At 47.8% G+C, this 25,738-nt stretch overlaps 1 long non-coding RNA gene across 1 annotated transcript in view; it reads right to left on the minus strand.

The window, feature by feature from the left end:
- Positions 1-25,738, minus strand: part of LOC138572965 (uncharacterized) — a 399,255-nt gene that overhangs the window by 229,707 nt on the left and 143,810 nt on the right. The window lies entirely within an intron of this gene.

The raw sequence follows: 25,738 nt of genomic DNA on the forward strand, positions 1-25,738 counted from the left end.
CAAGGCCACAGAAGGGCTAAAATCTGAAAATGCCCTTAAATACAGCTTTCTAATCAATGGCAACCTCCAAAGTGCTGTTTTGGCGCTCAATTCAGTCATTTTCCCAGTGAAGTAATGGAAGGAAAAGTGTGCTGAAATCATAGATTTTCCAGGCAGTCAGAGGAATCCAGGCCTCTGACAGCTGCTTAAGGAAATTAGCTGGCAAACCCAGTTTAAAGGTGATTCTTTTCTGGAAGAAATTGTAAAATGTGCCTATTTAAAGCATGTTTCTAAAGGGCTTCATTCTTTTAAATGTCCAATTCCCTTATAAACTATGCTGATTTTTATATGTGTTAAAGAAAATACTTTATTGTGAATCTTACAGTAACCCAGTGGAAGTAACTGCTTAATTCTGATTGGGCAGTGCCTGGCCTGGGAACGTTGAAATCTCAGTTTGACACTCCCTTGAAAACAGGAAGCCTAATGGTTCCCGCATATTGACAACAAAGAGAGCATCAGACATTCATCTCTGGCTGAGCCAAGAACAAAGGACAGGCTGAGCATTGACGTCTGCTTGGAGGGGCAGGATGCTTCCATCTCCAAGAAGGGGACACACCTACCTGATCAAAGGACTGGACAGCTGTTGCCTTGAAGGGGAGGTACAAAGAAAACAAAACTGCTGGGACATTTTAAATCCTCATTTGTGATTAAAGTTGAAACTCTTTTAATGAGCAACCTAAAGAGGGATAAATCTGAAGTTTGGTAGACATTAACCTAATTTCAGGCTTTTGATTTGAAGACATTGATGAAACCTGCTCCATTTAAGGAACCAAAGTTATGAAAACATTTTCATTGTAGCAGAACGATTAATGTTGCAAACCTAAGATTGTATCTACATGATCACTGATAAGCGCCCAGAGATGTACCAAATTAGAAATGATTAATCCAAACTTGTATGGTTAAAATTGATAAAAATCCATAAAATGACAAAGACAGCTCTCACAAAGATGGGGATTGAATATGAATATAGACAATCAAATATGAAATGTATGTGACCGATTTTATTAGGGTACATAATTTTAGAAACGTACATTTGTGCAAAAGTTATGTTTTGGTAAAAATCAATGTAGGAGTTCCTAAATCCCATCGTAAAGATGACAGCTCTGTTCTGACTTCCAACCAAAACAAAGCACGTGCCTGCAGCCACTCACAGCCGTGGGGGTGTGTTTTGAAATTCTGCCCACACCATAAAACTTGGTGATGACATTTATAGTATAAATATAGGAACTTCACTCCACATAGGGACACTGCTTCCAGAACCCATCCAGATTTCCGTGCCGCACCTTGTTCCAGAACTCTCCATCTTGCAGCTGACTCCAAATTTCTTTCCAGAATCCAGACTTTAGCACTGCTGAACTCTTGCTAGCTAGACCCACTTTCAAACATCCAAAATTTAAAAGAATAATTATGATTCAGTTTGGCTTGCTACCATTAAGGCTTGCCTGCTGAAACTTGCATCCTGTAATCTACTTTGTCCAGTGACCAGAAGGGCCCATCCAAATCCAGTCTGAGGTGCAGTCCAAAATTGACCAGAACCACGCCGCTGATCCAATACCTCCAGATGTGCCCTGCTGCCGGTAGACCTGACCCGATCCAATGACCAGAGCTGACGGTCCAATTTAATTACAAAGGACTGTAAGTATTAATAGGAAGAACAGTGACCCACAGTACATCTACATTGTATCATCCCAATCTCAACCCATCCCATCTTTAAATTCAGAACCCTAGTATTGTTAGAATCCTTCTTGCGCTGATTTTTCTAATCTGTGTTACAAAACCATAACTTCTTAGTGATTTTGAGTAACTAAAGTAAATCCCAGAAAGAAATTGAGTATCCACCACGTGAATGGTTGCGCTGGCCACGTAACTGTGAAGGTTCATGTGTGGCCTCCTCTTTTTCATAGTCATTAATATAGCGTAATAAAACCTGTCACTTTCAAAAATCACATTTCTGTTTTCATTTTCGACACTATTTTGCAAAACGCCTCTTACTAAAACCTCTATAACTTCTTCAATTGCAAAGAGAGAAACGGAATTTCAACTCTCACTGATACCTAAGACCCTTAGCTACATCCACAACTAAAGACTGCATTGCGGAACAGTGCATTCGACCCGTTTATCTCAAATATCGCATAGTAAAAAGTTGCCACGAATTTGCATTTTTCAAAAGCTTACACATGCCTTTTTCCCATTTGAAAGTGCTTCTTCAATTCCATTCTGATCTAAAGTGGGTACTGTTGTTTATATTATAGCTCATGTGTGTTAGGACCTGCTTAGTGTTGCTTTCCTCAGAATTTTTCTCCATTTAAGCATTTTTGCACCCTTTTGCAGTATTTTACAAAGCCATTTTCATCTGTCAGTTTAAAAGTGTAAATTTACAAAACGGTTTTCTCTCTTGTTTGTGGAGGGAAGAGTGCATTTAAACTTTAGACATTGGGCCTGATCACGACTTTGGCGGTATTAGCCCTACCGCCGAACTCACCGGCGCTAATAGCGTCGGATCACGAGTTCGGCGGTAATGTAATTCCCCATTCCCCATTGAGCCCATTCGGGAATGCCCCATTCCCCATTGGGCTCAATGGGGAAAATTCGCGCTCTTACTGCCGGCGGATTTCCCGCCGGCGGTAATAGCATAAATATTCGGTGGATTCCCCCCAGCTCAGAGCTGGGTGAAATCCGCCGAAGTCCTTATTTGGCAGACCCTTAAATCCGGCTGTAATAGCGCTACCGCCGGATTTAAGGGTTACCGCCAAAGTTGTGATCAGGCCCATTGTGTTTTAATTCCTGAATACCTGCTGACTACTTACATCTGTCTAGGATTGCTCATTTGTATCTAAACCACTTTGCAGGGGGAATATTAACCTAAACGCTATCTGTTCACAAACCAAAACTGTTCTTTTTCCTGTGTGTTCTATTCTGCATCATTATAAGTGAATTGAATTGCTTGACTTATATTCTGAATTGTATCGTCACCGCTTGGTGATTGCTGTCCCATATATATATATATTTTGAGATGGGTGTGATATGAGTGGTATATCATTCAGAATATTAAACCTATAGACATCCAATAAGGGAATAGTTTCTTACCTGTAACTCCATTTCTCCAGCATTGGTATCTTTCATGGATTCACATGCTTAGAATATTCCCCGTCGTCAGGCTGGGAATCCCCGGTACATTATATAGACCCTTTCCCGTAGGAAAACTTTTTCGACGCTTATGCGTCCTATCCACCTCGTTTTGTATCATGCGTGCCCGCGCCGTCAGGACGCCATGATATAAATAAAGGACCCGCCCCCGCGCTCCCTCAGATTTCGGCCCCCAAAGTAGTGGGGGAACCAGTTTGCATGCCCAGGGGAGGCAGGCTGGCGCATGTGAATCCATGAAAGATACCAATGCTGGAGAAATGGAGTTATAGGTAAGAAACTATTCCCTTCTCCAGCATTGGATCTTTCATGGATTCACATGCTTAGAATAGATTACATAGCAGTACCATCCCGAAAAGAGGAGGTGTGCATGTAAACTCACATACTTTCCTCACAATGCCCGTTCCCTATGGTCGTGTACCCATCAGCAATTGTTAACATAGAAAACAAACAATATTCAATCATAATTGCAACAAGATCTAACCCCTCAACCGGGGCTTACCTTATTAGAATAGGTGTCGAAGCACCGCCTGTCCCATCCGAGTATCTTCGGCATGTTGTTGTGACAGGCAGTAATGGCGGGTAAAAGTGTGTGTAGCCGCCCAGGTAGCCGCCATGCAGATGTCCCCCAGAGGGACTCCAGACCATAGCGCCGTCGACGATGCCGCCGCTCTAGTTGAATGAGCTCTTGGGCGTCGCAGAAGAGGCTTCCCAGCCTTGGAATGGCAGTACGAAATGGTAGACGATACCCATCTTGACAGTCCTTGCTTTGAAATGGCTTTGCCTTTAGCACCCAAACCATAGGCCACGAACAATTGCCTCGTTTTCCTGAAAGGTTGCGTGCGATGAAGATAAAACTTGAGAGCCCTTTTCACGTCTAATGTGTGTAACGTGCGCTCCGCTCCCGAGCATGGCTCTGGAAAAAACGTAGGTAAGACAATAGAGGAATGTTTATGGAACACTGAAGGAGCTTTCGGTATGAACTGTGGGTTAGTGGCCAGGACCACCTTGTTCTTGAAAAATCTTAAGTATGGTGGGTCTACCATTAGAGCTTGGATTTCCGAGATACGTTGGGCTGAAGTGATGGCCACCAGGAAGGCCAATTTCCACGACAAAAACTTTAGAGACGATGATGACATTGGTTCAAAAGGAGGTTTCATAAGAGACGCTAACACCAGGTTGAGGCTCCACAACGGAGGAAATCTCTTCTCGGGAGGGAAACTCCTAAACAAACCTTTAAGGAAGTGCTTAATCAGGCGGTCGCTGAATAATGGTGCGGAATGTCGTTGACGTGTAAACCTGGAGATGGCGGCCAGGTGTACTTTTATCGACGACACCGATAAGCCCTTTTGAGCTAAGAACAGTAAGTATGGAAGGAGCTGTTCCGGCGTAATCGACTGCGGAACCAAACCTGGTTGATCCACACACCACTGACAGAAACTCCTCCATTTGTACGAGTATGAAGTGTTTGTGGAAGGTGCTTTTGCCGCTTGCAGAATACGACGACACTCCTCCGGAATCGTTAGCTGACCAAATTCGGCGAAGTCAGGAGCCAGGCCGTCAACTTGAGGCTGTCCGGGTCGTGATGCCAAACGATACCCTCCTGTCGAGACAGAAGGTTGGGGATCTTCCTGAACCTCATTGGCTCCGCCGCCGCCATGTGCAGCAGGTCTGAAAACCACACCTGTCTGGCCCAATACGGGGCCACCAGAATCACCCGACATGGGTACTTGAGGATCCATTGCAACGTCCTCCGGACAAGAGGAAATGGAGGGAATGCGTACAGGAATTTGTTCGTCCATGGGAAGGAGAACGCATCCCCCAGTGAGCCCTGCTGAGGCCATCTGCTTGCATACTGTGGGCATTTCCTGTTGTCCTTCGTCGCGAACAGATCGATGGAAGGATGTCCCCACTTCTTGAATACGTGTTGTAGTTGCTGGTCGTTCAGCACCCATTCGTGGACTTCGTTCATTTCCCTGCTGAGGGCATCGGCCTCCACATTTCTCACACCTGGCAGGTGGAACGCCAAGATTAGCATGTTGTGTTGCAGGGCCCAGTGCCAGATTTTCTGTGCCTCCATCGACAGGGACCTGGAACGTGTTCCTCCTTGTTTCCTTAGGTAAAACATTGTAGTCGTGTTGTCCGTCATGACACGCACCACAGAGTCTCTCAATTGAGGAAGAAAAGATTTTAGAGCCCACCGCACTGCTCTCAGTTCTAGCAGGTTGATATGCAGGGAGGACTCTTGTAACGACCACCGGCCTTGTACCTGTAACGTATCCAGATGAGCTCCCCATCCGCTCAGCGATGCATCCGTCACCACCGTCTTCTGGAAATCCGGTTCCACCAGAGGCATTCCTTTCGTTAGATGAGTAGAAACTCTCCACCAACAGAGTGCTTGTACCAGTTGTTCGTCGATGACCAGTCTGTCGGACCAGCGACCTTGGCTCTGCGCCCAACGGTCCGCTAGAAATTCCTGGCAAGGCCTCATAAACAGACGGCAGTTGTTTATCAACGGAATGCAGGATGACATGGTCCCTAGCAGGGACATGTATTTGCGCACCGACACCCTGGTACCGCATCTCCATTCCGACGCCTTGCTTTGTAGCTTCTGTATTCTTTCGCTGGATGGTCTTACAAGGCTTGTGTGCGTATGAAACTCCGCTCCTAGAAAGACCAAGGTCCTCGAAGGCTCTACGGAGCATTTGCTGAAGTTTATCGCGAAGCCCAGTTCCTGTAAGAGGGACTTTGTGGCCCCCAGACTGTTTCGTGTTTGTTCCATGGACGAACCTCTGACCAGCCAGTCGTCTAGATAGGGATAGACATGGTGACCGTCCTTCCTTAAATGGGCCGCTATAGGGGCCAAACACTTGGTGAACGTCCTGGGGGAGGACTTGAGACCGAACGGGAGGACCTTGAACTGAAAATGCTTTCGCCCGACGACGAACCTTAAATATCTCCTGTGTCGTGGACGAATTGGGATATGAAAATATGCGTCTTGCAGGTCTAGCGACGACAGATAATCCATGGGTTGCACTGACCTGATAACCTCCTGGAGCTTTAGCATTTTGAATTTTGAGCTCTTTAGCCATTTGTTGAGTACCCTCAGGTCGAGAATGGGCCTCCATTTTCCATTTGGCTTCTTGACAACGAAGAACCGGGAATAAACCCCTTATCCTTCCTGTGCCACAGGAACCCATTCTACCGCTCCTTTTTGCAGCATAAGCGCCACCTCTTGTCTTAGAACTCGAAGGTGGGGCTGGGCCGAAAACACTGGCGGAAGACTTGGAGGCTTGTTTTTGAATTGTAGCGCATGACCCATGCGAATCGTGTCCAGAACCCATCGATCTGTGGTGATGCATTTCCATTGCTCGATATGATGAGAGACTCGACCCCCCAGGACGTTCCGAAGGCCGTCATTGGTTGCTGGTTTGCTTGTCCTTCGTCGACGAGGGACCCGAGCCGCGTCATCTGGAGGCTTGATAATCTCTGCCTCTACGTGCCGACTGGGATGCACGTCTGTAACCTTGTGAGGAGTATGAGGGCCTGTTAAATCCACGGTCCCTAGAGGCTCCAAAGCGGGCGTTTCCGGAAGCACCCCTGAAGGGGCGAAAAGAGCGAAAACTTCTACCTGTCTGGAGGGCGCCGAGAGACCTAGCGGTATCCATGTCTTCTTTCATCCCCTTCAAGGCTTCATCTACCTTGTCTCCAAACAGATGTTCTCCTTCACATGGCATGTCTAGGACCTTGTATTGGACTTCAGGTCTGAAAGTAGTACATTTGAGCCACGCTTGTCGACGTAGTACTACGCCATGATTGATTTGTTTGAAACCAGACTCTGCTAGGTCCACCGCAATATTAATTGCGTGGTTCGAGGCCTCCTCACCATCTCGCACTAGCAAGATGGCTGCTTTTCGATGTTCTTCCGGCAGATGTTCTAGGATAGGGGCTAGTTTATGCCACATCTCCCTATCGTATCGTGATACAATCGCCAAGGAGTTGGCTGCTCTTACCGTTGTGGCGCCGACTGAGAGCACCTTTTTTCCAAAGGCGTCCTGCCTCCTGGCCTCGCTTTCTGGTGGGGTTGAACATTTTTGCTGTACTCTGGCCTTCCTAGCCGCTGCCGCCGATACCACAGAGTCTGACAGAGGCTGTGATGTTAGACATTTTGGAGTGGACTCCAGAGCTTTAAACTTTTTCTCAATACGCCCCTTAATAGCCGGTTCCGAGAACGGATGACGCATCGTCTTGAGGCCTTCTTGCCACATGTGGTCCAGGATTGGGATGGCAAATACCGATTTCCTCCTTTGACCCATGTGATCAAAAAGAAAACAGTCTTTCTTTTGCTCCTCAGGAATTAAGCCGAACTCGGAACACGCTTTTCCCATCATTGCATGGAAGGCTCCCACATCATCCGGAGGAGATGGTTGTGCCTGGCTCCTCGTAGACTCTACCTCTACATCCGAATTCCATGTTGGGTCTCTCGACGGTGACAGGGAAATGTCCGACCCTGAGTCACCTCGTATAGAATCGGACTCCGATAGCTCACCCTCCTCCTGCGCTCGAGGACGATCCTTCACCACCTGGGAGGCCGACGGGCTTTTGGTCGTCGAGCGAGCTGCTTGAGCTTGTTCGTCGACGGAAGGTGCAGAAAATAGCAACGATGAAGTGCCAGGCTGAGGGATCTGCGTATCCAGACGCTGCAGGAGCTTCTGAAGTGTATTAAGCACATCCAGAGACAAAACCGTCTGGGGGGTCAGCAACGTCGAGGATAGAGGGACCACACCCCCACTCGTACTCGTCGTCGATGTATTGGAAGGCCGTAAGCCCAAGTCCGACAGCTGCATAACCATGCCACATTCTCCTTCCACCGACGACACCGACAAGGCCGTGTCTGGCTGCAGTAGGACCTCAGGGGGGACCGGGTCACAAACCTCTGGCTGCCAGGCCATAGATTGAGTCGCCGTCGACGAAGGAATCCCCACCGCTGCTGCCTGAATAGTAATAGGCATCGTCAGCGACACCGCGGTCGACGAGCAAGTAGCCGGCACCGAGCCTTTAGACTTCGTAGCTGATTTCGTTGCCGACTTCCCTGCTGAAGAGTCTCGACTCACGGAAGACCTAGGACGGTCTCCTGAGGAGGATTTTGATGCCGCTTGCCTCTCCGTCTTAGAGGATGAGGAGGGCTTTTTGTGTGATGAGGAAGACCTAGCACGCTTCCCCGTATGCTTGTCCGCAGGGCATTTTTCGACAGGCCGCACCTTCTTCGAGGGAGGTTCCGACTTGCTCCTGGAGGCCGTGGAGCCAACTTCTGATGCCGGATAGGCACCCGCTCCGTCGTTAAGCCAGTCGACCAACCTTCTTTTCCGGTCTTTAAGGGTTTTTTGGGAGAAACCCTGGCATATCTCGCATGTATCCGCCGTGTGGTGCGGGTGGAGACAGGAGATACAATCCATGTGGGCATCACCTTCATAGACTTTTTTGAGTCCACATGTCGCACAAGGGCGAAATAAAGCTTTTTCGGACATATTTTTTCCAGAATGTAACGTCGCCGAAGCGAAAATACAACCTAATTTCGACTAGCAGTAACCACGAGGATCCCACTACTTGGAAAGACGGTTGAAATCTGAGGGAGCGCGGGGGCGGGTCCTGTATTTATATCATGGCGTCCTGACGGCGCGGGCACGCATGATACAAAACGAGGTGGATAGGACGCATAAGCGTCGAAAAAGTTTTCCTACGGGAAAGGGTCTATTTAATGTACCGGGGATTCCCAGCCTGACGACGGGGAATATTCTAAGCATGTGAATCCATGAAAGATCCAATGCTGGCGAAATAAGGGTTTCATTGCGCACTACATGCTAGGCGAGAGCTGGCTGTGTGCCTGATTGAAATCCTTAACCAGCCCTCATCTCGGTTGACAAGCTCTTTCCCGAGGACGTATCTATCACAGCGCCGATGAGCTTTTGGGAAGGTATCATATGGGACTTCTTGTAATTGAGGGAGAAGCCCAGTCTGTAAAGGGAGTGGCAGGTAAAGTTGAGATGATCCCAGGGTTGTTCAGGAGAACGTGCCCTGATCGGCCAATCGTCCAGGTAGGGCTAGACGTGAATCCCCCCCTCTCCCGAGACTCAGTGCCACCACCGCCATCAGTTTGCTGAAAACCCTTGGGCGGAGGCCAGCCCGAATGGCAGGACTCAAAATTGATAGTGCGAGCCGCCAACTGCGAACCTCAGGTATTTTCTGTGCTTGAGATGGATTAGCACATGAAAATAAGCATCCTGAAGGTCCAATGACACCAACCTATCCTGAAGCTGGAGGGCCTGAAGGATCTGAGAAAGAGTGACCATCTTGAACTTGTCCTTCCTGGGGAACTTGTTCAAGTATCTCAAGTCCAACATGGGTCTCAGTCCTCCATCCTTTTTGGGGATAAAACAATATGGGGAATACCAACCCTTGTTCCTCTCTGCTACAGGCAGTGGTCGTATAGCGCATTTCTCTAGCAGGGTTAACATTTCCTGCACAACGAGCGGATCCGGAATCCTCAAAGATTTTTTCCCCGGTGGATTGTGCTAGGGCTTCTTTATAAAAGGAAGGCAGTAACCGTGGGATATTGTTTCCAGAGCCCAGGCATCTGAAGTGAACTGGGGTGCCCGACCCAGCCCTTTAAGACGAGGCAACAATACTTAGAGACAGATGGAGATGCAGAATATTACTCAAATATCAATAATAAAAACGGACTCAGGAAGATGGCAAAGTACGTCCGTTTTAATATCAATTACCTAAAACAGGGAGTTACAACGAACATCAACGCTTTTGCTCGATCTTCACACTCAATGCAACACATAAAAAAAGCAGGTAATGTACTAAAAACTCATCATTTTTTACATCAATCTGCGTTGCAAACTACAAAAACCTACTTGGGATGGTGATAGGCTTGCAGGGAACATCTAGGTATATGTTCCATACTTGTCAGGGAAGGTGATTGGATGTCTAACATCAGGTGGGGCAACTAAGCCCCCCCTCTAGTGCAGGTTTCTATGAACATCACCAAATACACAACGTCCCATTGGTTGTACAAACTATAGGGCTCTCTATTACGTGTCCCTCTATAATTGGTTGACACCCTTATACCCCTCTGTAATATTCCACCTACGCAAGCAGCACGCAGGCTGGCACACAGGTGCTGTTGGGCTGGTCATAACCATAGCTTCCAATCAATTTAGCCCTGGCATCCATCATCACACATGCAGTCTACTAGTCAATTAAGGCTTTGAACTCGGCATTGGAAATGTTCTCTGTGCTGGAGAATACGAGGGAATATAGCATATAATGTCTTCTTGGTTTTGATACAGCTCATCATAGTGTCTATTTTCATATGACCACGTGACTGTAGACCATGTTTTCGAGTCTTACCGCATTTAAAATACTTATTATTTGATGAACCTCTGACGTCTTCAACATTCTTGTCCCTCATTTAAGACAGAAGGTTTGTTCTTTTCACACGTTCTGTAATTGTTTGTACGCACATCCGGGCCCATGGTGGCCTTGACTTCTTGGTGTTGATCCAACCAAGCCTATCTTTGATTTACCTCCATGGTTAAGTTTTCCGATTTCTAACTTCGACACACTGAAAAAGTCTTTCTGCTCATGGGTTCCAACTCTGCTAAAGTGTGTTTGTGGAATCAACCACAGTCCTTACATTTCCGATGCATATACGTTGGCGCATCGCTGCAATCTATTCACTACATAGCTAGCCTTTAAGAATACTTTGCCTACTTACATTACTGCTTCTGTATGATTGTAAAATGACTTGATATCTTCTTTATTTATTTCTGTAGCATGACCATCTTCATTTGGAGCCCTAAATGTTGCTCATCTCATCTTCATCGACGAAACGTATTGTCTTGATTACTCTTAGCGGTCCATGCGCGGTAATCACCCACTGCATCTAGCACAAATAAGCAAGTCTGCTTAATTTCCCTATCTCTTGTTACCATACTGCCCTATTTGCCGTGAGTGTCTACACCACCATCAGGCTCTACGATTCTCTACCCACTACAAGATGGCTGCCTCTCACTTGCCAAACCACAGCTGCAGTCACAACTTGTGAGACCGCATGCCATTGGCTGATGCTGGCCATTTTTGCACCAGTCCGGGACCGGAGACGCACATCGGAAAGGCTGGTGCCTGTCCTAGCCTGTCACAGCCGTACATGCCGTGAGCCAGAAACTCTGCACCTTTAGTGGCACCACCTGCTACTACTACCCATGCTGGAGCGCACCAACAACCGGATGTCAACGCTAATAAGGTACACTCAAGTGCCAAAGTCTACCACCACCCATTCAGCGCATACAAGTACGCCACTGCAATCTGCTTCGGACCCATATCATATCATGATATGCATAATCAGGTTTTCCAACGTAGTAGCCAGCACACTCTGAACTGTTTTACCGCCAACAAACCTATCAACCCCTACAGACGAATAGCACCCACTGTAGAGGAACAGCACCTACTTCCAAACTGTATGCTGTCCATTTCTTCCTCACAATTGCTTAATGTGTAGCTTATACGCTAACACACAAGCTGCTTTCTGTTTCTTTTTTAAAAAAATGCTTGTAGCCTATGTCAGATATACCTTGGCCATATTATGCCTTACTACTGCCAATTCATGTAATACTGCTGTTTAGTTCACTATCTCAACCACCAGTACTCACTTACCCAACAGCCTACTCTTAGATCCTAGTTCAAGACAACTGACTAATTCACCATTGCACCACTTAGTAGTACCCATTTAAAAAATATGTCACACATACTCCCATGTTCCAGCAATGTAGCGCCTACACCATTCTTAACTGCACTTACCACAAGCACTCATGAACCCAATGTTAAACCTAATGTCTCGGGCCCCTTGCCGAGCCACTCCAGCATTCTGCCCAAACCCTCACTCAGTGCTCAAGTTGCACACAATCACCCCATGCCTCTCTACCAAAGAAATCCAAAGTTAAGCTTGCGCTCCTCCTATCTCTCTACCTCACCTAACATTCAACACATGAAGCAAGCCCATCTCTTGTATGCACACACCGCCACCCCCACGCCAAAAGTACTCAATAAAACCACCACCTCCAAGTACACTCCCACAAAATCTATATCAGGAAACAACCAGAGCACACAACTCCAATGCCCTCTTATAAACGCACGCTCCCTACCAGCGCCTGCTACAGAGATCGACAACCTCATTACAGACCTTTACCTAGACATACTAGCAATCACCAAAACCTGGCTACACAAATCTTCAGGCCCAACAATCTGACCAACACTACCATCCGGGTACATCATCCTTCGCCAAGACAGAACCACCAGTAAAGATGGAGGGGTTGCCCGGATCATCAGAGAGAATCTTAAGCCAGGCAACTAAAGACCGCTGAGGCCACCAACTCAGGCACTCTGTCAGTAAAAATACCTCCTTTTCCCAAGGACACACTACCTCTACACATTGTTTACTGTGCCCCAGACCCTATCCTGGACTTCCAAGCCAACATCACTCACACCCTAGGGGAAAATCTCAAAACAAACTCAAGAGTCATCCTACTAGGAGACCTCAACCTGGGTTTCAAAGACCCCAAAGACAGGAAAGACAAAGCCCTCGCCATAGCACTCCAGGACCTAGGCTTCACTCAACGAGTCAACAACCCGAGCTACACCAAAGGGCAGATACTTGACTGGATTGCAGGTCACAACTGTGCAGACAATATCAGCTCCAACACCCCTCGTGCTTGAACTGATCAACATTTACTGCATTTCTTCATACCCTCCAAAATAGCAGGCAAACTTAACAAACCAGCGCCAGTCACTATGGCAAGACAAAAGAAATTGCTTATGGCAGACAATATCATCCCCCTCCTTGAAACCTCTGCACTGGCTCATCCCACATCTAATGACCCCACTGAACTAGTGGAGATTTACAATACCACTGTTAAAGAGGTACTAGATGCTGCAGCCCCGCTAGAAAAGAAACAAGACAAGCAAAGAACAAGTTACTCTCTTACCTGGTAACGTTCTTTCGATGGGATGGCCCCACGACGTATTCCATATCTATGACAGTAATCACCACAGCGCTGCTGCTTCGGCAAATCTTTCGGCGTCGATGATGCTGTCATTTGTATTTTTTTTCCTCAGAACGTGTGGCACCAATCTTCTGCCAGAATGACTACAGAAAGCCTTGCAGAAACGTAAGCTGCAATCACATAAGAAATTCTGTAGCAGGGCAGGTAGGGAGGGAGCGATATGGAATACGTCGTCGGACCATCCCATCGAAAGAACGTTACCAGGTAAGAGAGTAACTTGTTCTTCGAGGGGATTGGGTCCTCCGACGTATTCCATATCTATGACAGACTCCCAAAGCAGTACCAACGTATGGAGGAGGGTAAGGAATTTAGAATATAGAAATTTAGAATGCCCAATCAAATTGCAGAGTAAAGGACCGCCTTGCCAAAGGCCAGATCCTGCACATGGATAGAGTCTAGGAAGTAGTGTCGTACAACAGTATGGACCGAAGCCCAAGTGGCTGCTTCACAGATGTTACGAATAGGAACACCCCTCTGCAGGGCAGTAGAGGCAGCCATACCCCTAGTAGAATGGGCCCGTAGGCCTACCGGAGGGTCCTTACCCGCCAAGCGGTAACATTCAGAAATTGCCAAGATAATCCATCTAGACAAAGTCTGCTTAGTAACAGCTTGTCCCAAACGCCTTCCAGCATAACCTATAAAGAGCTGATCGTCCACTCTGACCCGGGACATGCGTGAAATGTAGAAACTTAAAGCTCTCCTAGGATCCAGCCTATGGAGCCTCTCCTCTTCCTTACCAGGATGCGGAGGAGGATAAAATGCCGGAAGAATGCCCTTCTGGCTTAAATGAAATTCCAACACCACTTTCGGAAGAAAGGAAGGACGAACTCTAAGGACAACCCTGCCCTTATGAAACACAGTGAAGGGTGGCTTAACTGAAAGTGCCTGCAACTCACTCACTCTACGAGCGGAAGCGACCGCAACTAAAAATACAGTTTTAAAAGTTAACAGTCTCAAAGGAAAAGAATGTAAAGGCTCAAATGGAGCACCCATTAGAAATTTTAGAACAAGGTTCAAATCCCAACCAGGACCTGGAAAGGTGACGGTGGAAACACATTAGTGAGCCCTTTGAGAAACTGAGAAATGAAAGGAATCTTGAAATAAGAACACTCCTCAAACAAGTGCTTAAATATGGACAGCGCCACCAGGTAACCTTTAATGGTACCCACTTGCAGGCCCTTGTGGGCTAACGAAAGCAAAAAAGACCACAGGAATGTCACATGAAAAAGGATCCACATTCTTAACCCTGCACCAGTCGCAGAACTTTCTCCAACGGCAACGGTACAGGGACTTGGTTGCAGGCCGTCTGGCCGAAAGCGGCCCGTCCATCACGTTTTCAGGGAGGTCCCAATCCTTATACCTCAACCTTTCAGAAGCCAAGCGTGAAGGTTGAGGGATCTGACCTCTGGATGGAGAACCTGACCCCCCTCCTGTGAGAGCAGATCGTCTCGGTAGGGAAGACGACGTGGAGGGCAGATGGACAAGTGTAGAAGGTCGGGGTACCACGTTCTCCGGGCCCATGCCGGAGCAATGAGGATCATCCGGGAACCGAACCTCTGTCCCCTCTGCAGCACTTGCGGGATGACGGGGACTGGAGGAAACGCGTACAGCAGTGGGAAGGACCACTCCACCACGAACGCATCTCCTAAGGCCCCTTTTGGAGAAAATTCCCACAAGCAGAACCTTTCGCACTTCCGGTTGACACTGGAGGTGAAGAGATCCACATGAGGGGTCCCCCAAAGGGCAAAGATCTCCATGAGAATCTCCTGAGATAGCTCCCACTCGTGAGAGATTGCGCTCTGCCTGCTCAGAGCGTCCGCCGTCTCGTTTTCGTCTCCGGCCAGATGAACTGCTAAGATCGAAACTTCCTGCTGGATGGCCCAGAACCAGAGCTGCATCGCCTCCCTGCACAGAGGAAGTGACCCTGCCCCCCCTTTTTGTTGAGGTAGTGCATGGCTACTGTGTTGTCCGTCAGAGTCAGGACATTCTTCCCTCACACAGTCGGCAGAAAAGCCTTCAGGGCAAGCCTGACGGCCCTCAGCTCCAACAGATTGCTATGGAGTCTGGACTCCGATGGAGACCAACGACCGCTGACTGTCAACTCGTTGGCATGAGCTCCCCATCCCATGAGGGACGCGTCCGTCACGATCATCACCTCCGGCCAGGGCAGCCAAAATGGAGCCCCCCTCATCAGATTGCCTTCGACGGCCCACCACAGGAGGTCCTGGGCGACCGAGGGCGGCACCTGAACAGGCTCCGACATCCTGCACCATCTGCTGAATGTGATGATCCCTCACCTGGGGAGGAAAACACTGTCCCAGGGACGTGTCGAGTACTGCTCCGATGTACTGGAGCCGCTGAGTTGGCGTCAAGTGGGACTTCTTTAAGTTGAGGGAGAAGCCCAGCTTATGAAGGGAGTGGCAGGTGACAGACAGATGATCCAGGACTTGCTCGGGAGAGCGCACCCTGATCAACCAATCGTCCAGGTAGGGGTAGACATGAATCCCCCCTTTCCTGAGATACGCTGCCACCGCCACCATGAGCTTGGTGAAGACCCTCGGGGCGGTGGTCAATCCGAACGGCAGGACCCGAAACTGAAAGTGCGAGTCGGCAACCGCAAACTTCAGGTACTTCTTGTGCTTGGGACTGATCGGCACATGAAAGTAAGCGTCCTTGAGGTCGAGAGACACCAACCAGTCCTGGAGTTGAAGGGCCTGGAGGACTTGAGAAAGAGTAACCATCTTGAACTTGTCCTTCCTGAGGAGCTGGTTCCAACCGCGCAAGTCCATGATGGGTCTCAACCCCCGTCTTTCTTCGAAATTGAAAAATAAGGGGAATACCATCCCTTGTTCCTCTCCGCTACAGGCACCAGTTCCATGGCGCCTTTCTCCAGCAGGGATTGTATTTCCTGTGCAAGGAGCAGATCCGGACTCTTCAAAGCGAGATTCCCTGGTGGACTGTCGTGAGGCCTCTGCCGGAAAGGAAGACAGTAGCCGTGGGCTTTGATCTCCAGAAACCACACATCTGAAGTAATGGCACGCCACTCTACAAGATGCTGCGCCAGCCTTCCACTAACCGGCGAACCATGGGACATGGCCTCATGACTGAGCTGAAGCGGTTGCGGCAGTGCCTGAGGGCAATGAGGCAACTGCTTTGGCACCTCGAGTACCCTGTTTTCCACCTCATGCCTATCAGGAGGGATGGTAGGGTACGACGCCTGCTTTGCTGGGGCCGTAGCCGTCTGCACCACCAAACTCTCCGGAGTGGGGTGCGTTGTCAAATGGCAGGGGTCGCTACTGGCTGGGCGGTATTTTTGCGGCAAAGACTTTCTCACTGCCGGGAGACTCTATGGAGCAGTCTAAGCTGCTGCCACCCTTCTCTGCAAGGCCATATGGAATGGCAGTACCGGGTCAGTTGGCGGACCATGGTCGAGGATATCCGTCAGGTCATCCTGCAGAAAATCCACTGGTGGGGCAGACCACCCCAAGTATTCTGTGACCCTCGACATAAGGCGCCGGTACGAGGACTCGGCATGGGTGCCAGGCTCAGGCCTACCTCCAGAGAGTTGTCCAGACCACTGGCGTCGTGCAACGACTGCCGCAGGTCTTCAATCTGGCTATGACCAGACAAAATCTCGTCAGATACCTCCTCAGGAACCATACCTTCCTTAGACCCTTCCTCCACCTCAGAAATATAATCCAGAGGCTGGAATGAGGGCACAGAAAAAGGGACAAAGACATTTTTAGCCTTGGCCAGAGCCTTTCTAGGGGGTTCCACCGTGCCACGGGGTACCTCTGACAAAGCAGCCTCGAAAGGCGTCGAGGGAGTCGATGGAATCAGCATCGATGTCTTCGAAGACCTCACAGGCTCCGACGGTCTCGAGGGCGTCGAGGACCGGGTCCAGGAACGGGCATGTCCATCCTTGTCTGACCGGGACCTCGAAGGTGCCCGGTGATCGTGATGACCGCTCGAGCCCGAAGGCGTGCGAGTGGTGTCTCTAGCACTGTCACGGCCAGCGTCTTTCAACGGCACGGATGGAACGGAGCCCTGCGACTGAAAAATCACCAACATCTCCTGCCGGAATGAATCCCATTCCGCAGGAGTGGAGTGCTTGTTGGGACAAGCCACCCGCCGATGGGGGGAGGCCTCGGACGAGGACGTGGAAGGACACCGATGCTGGCGCTTCCGTGAGTGCCTCGAAGAGGCAGAGGAATGGTGGGATCTATTCCTGGACCGAGACCCCCCGGACTTACGCCCCTCGAATCATCAGTCGAAAGCCCAGCGGATCTCGACTTCTGGGGCTTGGCCACCTTACCTACAAAAAGCTTCTTCTTACGCTCCCGCAAGGCCTTCGATGTAAGCGACTGGCAGTCTACACAGTCATCCGTGTTGTGGTCCTCACCGAGGCACCAGAGGCAGGTGTTGTGTGAATCCGTCAATGACATCTTGGACCCGCAGTTCCGACACTTCTTAAAACCCGGCCGCGGTGTGGAAGAAGACAAAGACATCATAGAAATCTTCACAACAAACAGGATCGAAGAACTGAAAGAACAGAACTCAGAAGAACTGAGGCGCGCCGAGATCTCCGAAGCGAATACATTCACGGAAAAAACAGAACTGAGGCTACGGGCATCGGGCGTCCTACTTATAACATCCGGTGACGTCGGCTCGACGGAGGCCCTCGAGGACAGCGTATCGACGTCATCGACACAGGACACAGACGCGAAAGATTTTCCGAAGCAGCACAGCTGTGGTGATTACTGTCATAGATATGGAATACGTCGGAGGACCCAATCCCCTCGAAATCTCCATTTGAACTCATGGTTCACACAAGAACTCTCAGAGGCCCGAACTACTAAACAAGCAGCACTAACAATATGGCACACCAACCCACACGCCACTACAAGAGACACCTATCTTATAGCAGTCAACAACTACAAAAAAGCCATTGCTAAAGCTAAAGCCGCCACCTATAACAATAGAATTGAGAAAGCCAACGCCCAATCCATAGAGTTATTCGCCATCTATAAGGAGCTGACCATTCCTCCCACTTCCACCCAATCCTCCGAAAAAGACAAAACATGGTGCGATAACATTCAACATGCCATGCTAGACAAAATCAAAACTCTCCAGACCAAAATAAAATCTCAAAGTGACAAACTGCCTAAAACCGCCGCACTGTCACCGAAAGCCTCCAAGACCACTCCTACCACTAACAACCCACACACCACCAACACACCCAAGCCCTTTGCATTTAGGGAAGTAACCATTCTAGAAGTACTGATCATGAAATGCATCAAACACTCACTATGTAAAGGAGACACATGCCCAGCCAACCTAGTCAAAGACCTTTATAAATGCCTCCTTTCGCCACCAGCACTGTCCCACCCTCACTTAAAAAAGCTTGGGTTTGGCCCCTACTGAAAAAACCTACCCTCAACCAAGACTCCCCTAACAACTACCACCCAATCACCACCATGCCATTCCTGCTGAAAATTCTGGACAAAGCTGCATAACTACAGATTCAGTTCTATCTGGAAGATCATAACATCCTCGGCAAAAGACAATCTGGCTTCCGTCCCCGCCACGGTACAGAGACTGCCCTACTGGACCTTAAGAACCAACTACTCGAAGCCATGTACAAAGGCAAGTCCTCACTCCTCTTACTCTTTGATCCCTCAGCGGCCATTGACTTGATTGACAACAAGACCCTGTGCAAACACCTAACAGACACCGCCCACTTCCCCCAAGAAGCCACCACTTGGATCACCTCCTTTCTAGAAGGCTGTGTAATGAGGGTCTTCTCAGACCAGGCCACAGCCTCCCCCTCCCCCATTGACTGTGGTGTCCCACAAGGGTCCTGCACCTCCCCCACTCTGTACAATTTATTTACTATCCCCCCCTTTTCTTCAGTGACCTAGAAGACTTCAACATAGCCTTTACAAACTATGCTGATGACACACAAATTCTCCTCCCCCTAATAGGTGACTATGAGCAAGACCTCTATACAGAATTAGGGCTACTCTGTAGCCACAGTGGTCTGCCCGGGGGGAGGGGGTAACGTACCAGTGGGGGGCAAAGTCTATAATCTCAACAGAACAAAGGTACTGGTATGTTTAGGGGTTAGCCAGTGTGAAGTGTAAATGAATTAGAAATATTACACCCGGTCTAAACCCACATAACCTTAATGGTTATCAATTTGCATGCAAAAATACATATTGGAACACTCCTAGACAATAAACAGATATTTACAGAGATTGATGTAAAAAAGAAAAAACATTTTTAATATCGTAAAAAATTTAGTACATATAGTAAAAACCAACGTGGAAAGACATGTGTAATCAAGAAAACGAACATTCATTTCCCATTTGTCAATTGGGTATGAGAGCTTTCAAACAATCTAAAAAAATTAGAATTGGTACATCAAGGAAAGAACATAAATGAAAAGCAATTACAATATTGACAAAAAGCCAGTTATATATCACTGGGATACTTGATTGAATCACAGAAAAACACAGAAGTACAAAGTGATGAGTACAATTGAACCTCTATTCAATGTAATAGAACATATTAAGCAATTGAGAGTGGTATTCATTAGTAATTAGAATCAATTCCCAAAGTTGAAGATATTATGTGTCGGGATAGGGTAACACCTCCTCCTTAGACCTATAGAATTTCTAAGTGTTCTCGTCCCTAAATCTCTTCTGGGTGCGTCAGCTCTATTCTTCATGACGTCACCAGTCTTCCCTTTTGCTCAGGTTTCACACTTCCTCTGGGATTTCATTCAAATGGCCACCATACTGCTGTGTATGCATGTAAGGCTTTCTCATTGGGAATCTTACAGGATTCTCTTTGGTATAGGTATTCTCACTGGTAATCCACGTGTGTCACACTCTGACTCCCAACATATAGCAGCATGGGGGAGGAGTTTTCGAGGGGGGGTACTTAGCTCCACCTCTACATAAGTAATGTCTCTCCATTCTTCTAGATGCTGAGACAGTCTGCCCCCACTGGTGAGCTGTGATTCAAGACGCCAGAATGGTTTTGTAGCAGCTGTTGCAGAGGCCGATGGTAAAGAGGCTGCTGCTTGAGCTGGTTTGGCACCTCAACCTCATCCACCACAAGGACATTTTCTCTGTCCTCTTTGACTGGCCATTCCTCTAACCCTTCAAAATGAGGAGTAGAAGCGAAAAGATCTGCCCCTCCAAGGTTATTCACTAGGACGAAAAGGCTGAGGTTGCCTAACAGTGGCGTCTAAAGATTTGGCTGACACCTTCGAGGACTGCAACTTCTCAAGGCTCTCGTCAGCCTTGCTGCCAAAAAGATGTGACCCATCAAAGAGCAAGTTGAGAATTCTAGCCTGCACATTAGGTGCAAACCCCGACTTCCGCAACCACGCAAATCTGCGCATCACGGTGCTAGTCGCCGTTGACCTGCTGATACTATCTGCAGAATCCAATCCAGATTGAAGGGACTCACTCATGGCTTCCTTAGCATCCTTAACAATAGCTAAGAAGACGTCCCTTTCCTCCCCTTCGGGAACATGCTCTGCCGCCATAGAAATACACTCCCATAGAATATATGAACATTTTGCGAGAGCACAAGTGGAGTTGGCAAATTCTAATGCCATGCCCCCAGGGAAAATACCCTTCTAGCCCATCCATCTATGCACATACCATCCCTATCAGGAGGGATAATAGGGTGTGCCGCTTGTTTTGAAGTTGCCGTAGCTGCTTGCACCTCCAAACTCTCCGGAGTGGGCTGCTTTGACAGATAGCCGTGGTTGCTACTGGAGGGACTTTATTTTTTTGTGAGATTCTTGTCAACCGCCGGATTCATTTCCGGAGTCTCCCAATTCCAGGCCAGCCTTTTTTGAAGTGCTACATGGAAAGGCAAAATTGGATCCGTAGGTGGACCCTTGTCCAGAATGTCGGTTAGGTCATCTTGGTCCTAGGGGGCTGGATACCTTGACCAACCCACGTATTCAACAACTTTGGACATCAGCTGCCTGTAAAAGGATTCAGCATGTTCCCCTGGTTCTGGTTTTCCGAACTCAAGCTCTGGAGATGTGTCAATTCCACTTGCATTGTGCAATTTCTCATCTAAGTGTTCTTCTTCCTCAAAAATAGAAGTCAGAGACTTTAAATAGTCCTTTTTAGGGAGAGGAGTATATACTGTTTCTGGTTTTGAACCCAGTGGCTTTGAGGTTATGTTATGTTAATTGAACTTTTAAAGCATGCGGTCCACCAAAGGTATCTTGGCGCTGAGGGGGAGGTGAGGAGAACAGCCGGAAGAAACCAAATAGAATTAAATAGCAGGGTCTTTAGAGATTTTCCAAAGGCTAGATGGTTGGATATAGCCTTGATCGTAGAAGGAAGGTCGTTCCACATTTGAGCCGCCGCAACCGAAAAGGTTCGGCCCCCAATGCTTTCGTGGCAGTATGAGGGGACTACCAGCAGTTCCCCCGAGGAGGAACACAGCATACGAGCAGGGTGATAGCGAACAAACTTAGACTGAAGATATTCTGCTCCCAGTCCATGGAGTGCTCGATGAACAATGCACAATGACAAACTCAATTCTACGACTGACCGGAATCCAGTGCAAAGCACGCAGCACCGGGGAAATATGAGCTCCATACGGAGATCCTGTAATGACACGAGCAGCCAGATTTTGAAGGCGCTGCAGCCACTGGATTAAGCCCTTAGGTTGCGCGAGATACAGCGAGTTGCAGTAATCCAGACCATGGCTGCAACAACTGGAGGATGAAGAGTGGCAGGAAGAAGCAGTGGAACTTTTTTCAAAATCTTAAGATGGAAGTGGCCTGTCTTGCACACAGCAGAGACCTGGTTGTGCATTGAAAGAGAGGTAGAGAGAATAACACCCAAATTCCTAAACTTTGTCACCAGGACCGGCAGAGGTGGTTGAAGATGTCGACTTTTTCTTAGGAAAGTCACTTGGTACAGATGGTTTATCTGGCAAACTTGGTGCAGCTGGCCTCGACGGCTTCGGCGTTGACAGTTTAGTAGGGGTCGTAGGCCTGATGGGCGTTATCAGCACCATCAGGCGTCGACCTCTCCCCATGTCTCGAGTGATCCTTTGCTTTTTCTGATCAAGGCCTCGAGGGCTCTCGATGAGGATCATGCCTTTTACCCGGGCTCGAGAGTGCACAAGTTTTAGCCCTAGACGTCTCCTTTCCGGCTTCCTTAGAAGGCTCAGTCGGAGCACGACTTTGTTTCTAGAATATCTTTAGCATTTCCACATGAAAACATCCCATTCTGCTGGAGTAGACTTTTTCGACCGGTGGTGCCTCCTCTTTGATTTTTTCGAAGATGACAAGTGGTGGGACCACTCCTAGACCTAGAAGGCATGGCCTTCTTCCTCTGAGGAGAGTCGCCTCTCGACTCATCGGTCAAAGGCCTAGCAAGTCGGGTTTTAAGGGATTTGGGTGTTTTTCCTACCTTATGTTTCCCCTTCCGATCCCTCAAGGCTTTTCCTGTCATGGACTGACATTTGGAGCAAACGGTAGTATTGTGGTCCTCCCCGAGGAACCACAGGCAGATTCGATGCAGGTCGGTTAGGGACATATTCAAACCCAATCCATGCATTTTTTGAACCCCGACTTGGGCGTCGATGAAGAGGATATAATCTTTGAGTTTTCGAAAATCGCACAAAGTTACAAACTTCACAACGGCCAAAGCTGCACGTGCTACATATATCCTCTGTCCTCTGATGATGTCACCCTCGACGGAGGCATTCGAGGGATATCAACTCGACGCCAACGATGCTTGGCGCACTCAGCCAAAATAAAAATCGCAGAATCAGCTGAAGCTGGCCATTACATGTCAAAGATGAGGAATATGTTGGAGGACACAATCCATTTGAAATATAGTTTGTTGGCTGCATGAATGTGATCAATGCTTGAACTCACCAAATCTTATTGCAGGCATTTTCTTTTACATATGGACCCAATAATGTTGCGGGTAAAGAAAGCTAAGATGTTTCTGGGTGGTCATGGCACTATAAATTACCTACTCTCTGGTCCCTTGGTAAAAACATGGATTGTGTACTGATCCAGATATAAATCAGAAGAGAACACAGGTTGAAAGGTCTAAGAAGGCAGTGACGGGGACAATGGAAGTTAAATAAGGGGTTGAAAATATAGGACAATTCAACACAAAGGGGAAGGAAAGGACAGAACAAGCAGTAAGTAATCTTATGCTATAACTATTCTTCAATTCAGCTCCAGTGGTAGTACTAGAACACCTTACTAGTGTGACATCATAGCTGGGATTCAGTTCTGTAGGAGGGCATGATAACAAGGGTGCATCCAGTGCTTAATCTGTGGGGGTGTTTCCCAGAAAGTTCCAGTTAGCCCTGGAACTTATTTTTTATCCCCGCACTTATTTTCTCAGACTCACTTTAAATATGAAGTGTTGATAGTCTGTGCATTCATCGATCACAATGAGGAGGTGCAATCTGTAGTATAATCCCAAATATGTCGACACTGAGGAGCAACTATGGGTGGCGGCAGCAGTGGTGGGGAACTGCCAACCCGCAGTGTCACAGGAGGGCTAGAAAGTATTTGGGCCATGGCACATACTTTTTTACAATTTATGCACTGGGTCCATCACACATGTGTTAAAGTACCCAGTTCCCTCTTTTACATAGGACAAAACTATTGGACAGTTAAACTATTGGAGTCAACAACAACTGGGGTAGGGTTCCAGTAATTCAATTGATATGAGATTAGCAATAATCTCTGGAAAAAAAAAGAAGCATTTTCTCAATCCATCGTGTTCTTGGGGTACTCCTTGGCAACAGAAAAAGCTCCTTGGGACTATTCTGAATACTATTGGGATTGAAACTGCTGTGGGTCTGTGAAGTTTCATTAAGGTCCTCCTTTACTTTCATTTATTGTCTGAGAAGCATGTGGGTAAGCCTGGCCTACCTCTGTGCATGCATTTGTGTGTAATAACTGTTATACCGGCAGGTAGCCGCCAGACCCGTAATGAATTACCAGCGCCTGACTTCCAAGTGCCACCGGCTATTCCAAGTCCGGTGGCCGGGAATTCAGGTGCCGCTAATTTTGTTACTCCGCATCCCCATGGAGTCCGATAGGTGCCAGTGGTCCCGTGAGAATTCTGTGAGCGGGTGCTGTCCCGCCCAGCAGGTCTGACCCTGCCGGGCAGGACGGCACCTGCCCGCATAGTTGTACTGTGCTGGTCTGGTAACAACGGTGCCGGTAGGCTTACTGGCACCGTTGATACCGGACCGGCACAGTTATGAGGCCCACTGACTAGACTAAACAAATGGGTGTTGGAATTCGGTAACTTTGACTGTCACCAGACTGGATTTGCCAAGGGCCTAGGCTGCAATGTAAACTTATTTCTCATTAACCTGTTAAAAAAAAGATGTTTAAGGAGTAAGAGGTCACTGTTCTTGGCATTTATAGATTTACAGCAGGCTTTTGATAGTATCGACTGAGCCCGACTCTGGAGGAAAATGAAAAATTGGCATTGTCGATTATGAACTACAATACAAATACGATTAAAGAATCAAGGTTTACTATGTAAAAAATTGGGACATTCAGAGGCCTAAAACAGGGCTGTCCATTTTCAGTCTTTTTCTCTCAGACCTTAAAGAGGCCCTACATTTACCATCAACTTGGCCCCAAAGGATCAATGGTTCCACCGTAGGGTGGATGGTTTACACTGATGATCTGGTAATTTTGGACTAGACTCCTATCGGGTTACAGCACATCCTTGAAGCTTTGCTGGGCTACATTGAGGACATTTAAAAATTAGCATAGAAAAGTCTGACATTTTGGTGTTGTGCAACTTGGGCAGCAGGAAAAAAAGCTTTTTCCCTGGAGATTGGGAAATGAATCTGTCAGGGTCGTGGGGACGACAAAGTACCTAGGAATGCTGATAAATTCGAGTAATAACGATGTACCTTGGTTAGCAGAATTAAAATATAGAGCTACAAGTCTGACGGCGCAATGTCTAACCCTGCATAAGAAATATGCAAAGTTTTCCTTGATCCCGATTATTAAATTCTATAAGCAGAAGGTTATACCAGTTCTAACCTACGGGGCAGAGACTACCTTGGTGCTATAATGGAAAATATAGGATGTACTTGAGGGATCATTATGGAGGCAAATTCTGGCATCCCTAATTGTGTTCAGGTAGCAAACATAAGATCTGTGTTGAGACTCTTGTCAATGTACATAAGGGTGGTTTGGAACTCCCTGAATCTTTATAGACAAATTATAACAGAGGACAGTCCTCCTCAATTTGAAATCTTTGGTGCTAAACTGGGATATTTTCCAGATTGGGTTCTAGAGTCATGGTTCTCTTTTTGCAAAGGCATTTTTTTTTAAATGGATTGTTCAGGATGGCCCCTCAAGTATAACGCTGAGTGGGTTAAGC

The sequence above is a fragment of the Ambystoma mexicanum genome, chromosome 1p (assembly GCF_040938575.1).
Source record: "Ambystoma mexicanum isolate Mex_15411 chromosome 1p, UKY_AmexF1_1, whole genome shotgun sequence".
Classification (NCBI taxonomy): Eukaryota; Metazoa; Chordata; class Amphibia; order Caudata; family Ambystomatidae; genus Ambystoma; species Ambystoma mexicanum.